We start from the raw sequence: 6000 nt of genomic DNA, 5'->3' as shown, positions 1-6000 counted from the left end.
TGGGCAAGAGTCACCACCTTAAAATTTTCGTCTACTTTAAAGGTACATTGTGAACGAACCAATGAATGAAAAGCTATGAAACTAGTTTTTAAATAAACCATGAAACTTATTTCAAGTCATATTTATAATTCACTGAAAAGAAAATTCGCGAAAAGTATTCATATCGTTCTGAATTACAACCTACTTTCTAAAATCTTATTTTGCTTTCTAATACGCGCGTTGACAACGCAAACTTTACCTAGACGAGCAGATGTTCGATTATCTACATAGCGCGTTAAAAATATTATTTTTGAATGTTTAAAAGCGATAAACGATTTTTCAAGACGAGTTTATATTACATTTAAGTTCATATAAACGGGAAAAATTGTCAGTGGAGTATTTCTTATATCATTTGGTAGGTTAATTATAGTTTAATTATCGCCAACTTTACATTAATTTCAATGGGGGCGGGGAAAAACCTTTAACCAAGTTACGCGTGATCTCGCCACGAGAGGCGCTGCGTGTCATTTTCGTTTGAAACCGACAAAGCCTATTGAAATGTTTCACTATAATTAGACAGGCACTATTTTTAGATGTAAGAGTGACCATCGAGGACTAGGGATATAGAAAAAATTGCGGCACCTGCTTTAATACCTGTCAACTAATGCAGGGGCGTAGGAACGTTCTAGAAGTTGGAGGGGGCAAAGAGAAACGAAAAGTGGTCTGGAGAATGGTTTTGAATTTTTAATGGGGTGTAGCTTCTCCTAATGCATGTGTACTGTTTACTACTATGTAAATTGGCGGGAAAAGACTGAGATTTAAACACAGTTGAGGTTCTATAAACTGTATATGCTTTTAAAATAATAATTTGAGCCTTTTGAAAATTTCATCTGACCAAAATGTTGGAGGGGGCAATAACATTAGTTGCCCCTCCCAACATAATTCTAGGGAGGGGCATTGCCCCCCCCTGCCCCTCCCGGTTCCTACGCCCCTGAACTAATGTGTGATTAAATAGCAGTTGACTTTTGGATTTAAATGTTTCTACTAAGGCTGAAACTTTCAGCTATTGCACAGGGACAATTTTGAATGAACAGACTGCTTACATCCATTCAAATAAAATTTCGTTCGGTCGGCGGAGATACGTCTAACCACAGGCACGAAGTCCATCAGACCTTAAATAATGCATATTTTGGGACTCGAGTGATTTTAAAGGGACGAGTTGGGGGGGGGGATAGGAAAAATAACGGTTAGTTTTAGCATATACTAAGAAAGGTTTCACAAGGACATTTCGCGCGCGAATTTAAAACCATGTAAAGTCTCAGCACGGGAGGGCGCCACGTAGATCAAAATGCTGGTGCGAACCAAAGACTAGTGAAAGTTTACCAAAGACCAAGGACGTATATAAGGGGGCGGGGGTTTAGGGGGTTCAAACACCCCCCTTAGGACTCGATTCCATTCCTACGAAAGGAGCGCAATATTAAGAAATAAACAGTAAGAGGTAAAAATGAATTGAAATATCCGCAACGCAGCACAGTAATATTATATTAATACGGTGCCTACGTTATTATAAGTCGCAAGCTCCTGTCACCCCCTAGCTGAGCAGCTTGCACAGGCCTTTATAATAACGTAGGCACCGATTAATAGGATCATTAATATTATCATTTTCTCGCAAATGTATTAAAAAACTTTGTTTGATACAAGTGCGGAAATGTCATTGTCACTCGTCTAGCCAGTACTTTAAATATGCGTTATTGCTAACGAAAAATTTCGCGCTCGCGATTTCATCTGGTTGTGTTATAACCCGTCCCCCCCTTAGACTTTCTATATCTACGTGCTTGCCAAAGACGTGCAGTGGCGGCGCCAGGAATTTTCGCCAGGGTAGGCAAACCAAATAAATGGGCCCCCGACCCGGGACCCCCCTTTTCTCAACGAAATGCTCCAATAAAATAAAGTAGTGATGTACATGACGAACAAAAAAGTTCTAACAACAGTAAAATGAGTCCAAATATAACAGAACTCGTTTTATTTACTAGGAGATACCTCAAAAATTTCTAAATACATTATTGACAATTGTATCATTGTTATTTATAAATAATTTTATCTCTTGGGACAATTTTGAGACCCTTTCTAGATCAATTTGGGGCCCCTTATAGGGTGATTTTGGGGCCCCTCAAAATTTTAAGGTAGGCAGTGGCCTACCTGGCCTACCCCCTAGCGCCGCCACTGAAGACGTGACAGTATCGAAGGACTCAAATATTATTCTTATTAGCAGTAGTACGTGTTTTAGAAATCAGATGTGATACACGTGAGGTACTATTTGGGTTTGAAAACGTAACCATTTTCAAAATGAAACTATGAAGAAGAGCAATAGTCTTAGTCGATAGCTACGCCGCAAAATTTTCGTTTTGAAAACGAAAACATTTGAGAGAGTTGGCCGTTTTCGGTATATCGAAATCTGGCAGCCTTGCCTGCCTTCCGGCCTGTATCTCCATACCGAAAATGGCCGACGATTACGCCACCGTAAATATTTTACTAAACTGATCGGCGGCGTTTTTGACCGTTATTTTGAATTATCGACTAAGACTATGCAGACGAAATTCTGTTGAAATTCAAATGGGAATAATATGCACGTGATCACCACTTTCTTAAAAATCCGCTAGGCGAGCGGTCGTTCGCACCATTAACGAAGTCGAGGGGGTCTCGAGCCGCAGGTTATACAGGAAAAAGCTGAGGGGGTCACACGCGAAATGTCCTTGTGAAACCTTTCTTAGTCTATGGTTTTAGTTCGATGTGGAATGAACTACTTAGTCTACACTCTAACCTAATTTAGTACTGTCGCTTTCAGGCTCTCGTAGTGATAGTTCAACAGAATTCTTTAGACGCTTCAAAGCGACTGTTGTACCTCAGTAACCACGCCTACCATGTCAAAATATCTGGATCAGTGAGTCCCCCTTAGATTCTTCGTCCATGTTCAAATTAGTCTCGAGCAAAAGTACTAATTTGTTAAAAGCGCGACTCTAATCGTATTTGAAAATACCTTTACATTATTGAAACTGGCTAATTGGAAGAAATTCTAAAAATAGTCTGAAAACTTAGCCAACAAGCTAATTAAATTTAATTAAAATAATTAAGAAATAAATGTTAATTGTTAATTGATAATAGCAGTGTATAAAATTAATAATTTCAATGTGTAAACATTTTAGTTCTAATATTTTTAGTGTATTGTAATAGTATTTAAATACCATAACACTAAATTTTCCCAAATACAGGGCTGCATAATATCCCCTCGTCCATTGCGTTTTTAAACTCTTGAGTATATTTTATGGACCATAGGCAATTTCTTAACATTCCACAAGTGTTTGACATAGGGTACCGGCTTGGAGTTCCAATAGACAGGGCCGTCTTAAGGCATGGGCTAACTGGGCTACAGCCCAGGGCCTCCAGCCAGTTTGGGGGCCCCGGAAAGGCCATCCATACTCTAGGGATAAGGGATTAGTTAATTAAATATTATTTATACTCATTTAATATTATGTATCTTATAGTTACGTTTAAAGTAATTTGACTCATCGCCACATCGCGTATCATACGGTACCAACAATTTCTAAAAACTAACAGCGAGTCACTGTCAGTAAAAATCTTATTTCTAGTAGGCCTATGTTATACTTTTTAAATTAAAGGTTTTGGTTTAATTATTGTGTAGTTGAATTTAGACAACGGACATACAAAGGCTGATCGTTGGGGATCGCAAAGGTCTTAAGAAATAATTTAGCCCATGGCCCCAAAAGGTCTTAAGACGGCCCTGCCAATAGATGGTATGAAGTCGTGCGAAAACTCTATGGAAGGGTTTGTGAAACCCAGCGGCAGCTCCCTTTCCACTCCGGTCGCGAAAATTGGTATTTTAGCCAATGTAACATCCGATTCTGCATCTTCTACATCAATTAGGTAATCTCGCGGTATTTTTAAACCTAAATGGGTTGCCACCTCGTTCAGAAAACTCTATTTTTAACAATGTATTAAACCGCTTCCATTCGGGTGGGGGAGGGTAAGATATGGCGGCTCTCCCACCGAGCGCTCCTTTCTATTGATGGCGACTCTTCGGAGCCCAGCCATTCTGTGGAATTTAGGAACTATCACCTTCCCAGAGCCCCCAGGTGTGTGGTGTGAAGGGAGGGGAGGGACGGCATGGGTTTTCGTAAGTGCATCTCTAAAGTCTAAACGTGAAATCGCTTCTGTTTGTTTTGTAACCCTTTAGCCCAACCACTCTGGGTAATTTTTGAAATTGTCACCCCTATATTTCCCACAAACATATTTCCATGATTTGAAGGACGCAGTCTCTTTCAGTGCTAAACTTTTGAAACCAATAGATGGCGGTCATGTTATTGAAACTGGCAAATTCAGGATTATGCTAGCAAGGATTATCCTTGATGCAGGTATGCTTCTTCAATAACACGTCAATCAAATCAGCGCGGTCTCTCATTGGTTCCCAAAAGCGTAATGTCTTCCAACACGATGCGGCGATTGACGAAGTTGGAAAACAGGTGGTTGGAATTTCCCCTTTCGTCACTGACGTCACGAGGGACAGTTCGACAATGGCGCCCTCGGATCGTCTCACTCAACATATTCGACGGAATTAACGAAATCGGGTCATTTGACTCTTGAACGTTTCATTAAATAATTCAAAGTTCGGTTTAGAGAGATCCGGTAACAGTAAGACGCCGTAATTAGGTATTTTTTTCAAGTAATCTCTTAAGTCGTCGGTTTCCGTATGAAGTAAATTTTTTAATTGGAAGTTTACGTTATCAATATCAAGAGGTTTTTTAGGCCTTTTTTAGTTGCGAGAGTCTACAAGCATCCCACCTTTACCCTGAACACCAGAGCTAAATGCGCGCTACTCCACGATACAGTGACCACTAGTCAGTGATGGGTTTCGCGTGAAATATACAGGTGAGTTGAGCTTTATGTTCAGGTTTTTAGACCTATAGTTCGCTGACGAAAACTACCTTGGTTGGAAATCGTCGCTTCGTTATTAAAGGTCCGGCATGACGCCACGACGTTCCCGCGGAGGTTGTTGCGTACGCCGGCTGGGTGAGCCCGCCAACTCCGTCTACCAACGGAGCACCTACGCCTAACGAGACGGGAGAGAAAACCGCGACAAGAAAGGAGCCATCTTTGTTTCCTTCCCCTTCTGGGGTCCCATAGTCAGTGTCTAGTGTCTGTTTTGCTCATCCGCCGACTAATGCCATTGCCCAGCCGATAGTTTAGCGATGAAACCGATCATTTTCGCCGAAGTAAACGTGGAGAGCAACATTTTACCATCGGAGAAAAGAGGAACTGTTGGAAGTATTTAAGTTAAACATCCCAGTGCTGTTTTAGGCAAAATCTTCAGTGATATTCTTCTGAGAAATGGAATTCAAGAGTCCCGGAGTTTGGACTGAAATAAGGTAATTGTTAAAGTTAGGCAATACAGATATATGTAGAACTGTTATCATCTTTCCGACTTATAGCGGCACCATGGACTAATTAACAATTAGTCCATGGCGGCACTTTTGGTCAATTTCAAATGGCTTTTGGCGGGGCAAGCGAGGTGCGGACGTTATTAATTGAAATAGCCGGAATCTAGAAAGGGTGTACGCTAATTGAACCAGGGACGTCATTTGGGTGGGGCTAAAAAAGTTCACAAATAGAACAAAACATGGTTCTGTTTATTATCTTGAATTATGCAATAACTATTTCGATTTAAAATTCTAAAAATATTAAATTGGACGCATTTTTGCCCTTTATAAAAACTTGTTTTCCCAGACCCTCCGACATTCCAAGTTCTGCCCCCCTCCTGAAAAATCTTGAAATGACGTCCCTGAATTTAAAATAAGTTTTTAGAAAGACCGATTTATCGAGGTTTTTCAAGTCGAGTAAATTTTATTAAATTTTATTAAAAATTATAAGTCTTAATTTTTAATACAAATTTCAAATATACGTCTGGTTAATATCTTCATTGAATGAGAAATAACCAGGGTTGGAAAA

This window comes from Leiobunum rupestre, chromosome 3 (assembly GCF_980474605.1).
Source record: "Leiobunum rupestre chromosome 3, qqLeiRupe1.1.hap1, whole genome shotgun sequence".
In the NCBI taxonomy this organism is placed as follows: Eukaryota; Metazoa; Arthropoda; class Arachnida; order Opiliones; family Sclerosomatidae; genus Leiobunum; species Leiobunum rupestre.
The sequence above is the reverse complement of the archived record's forward strand: the minus strand, read 5'-3'. Positions refer to the sequence as shown.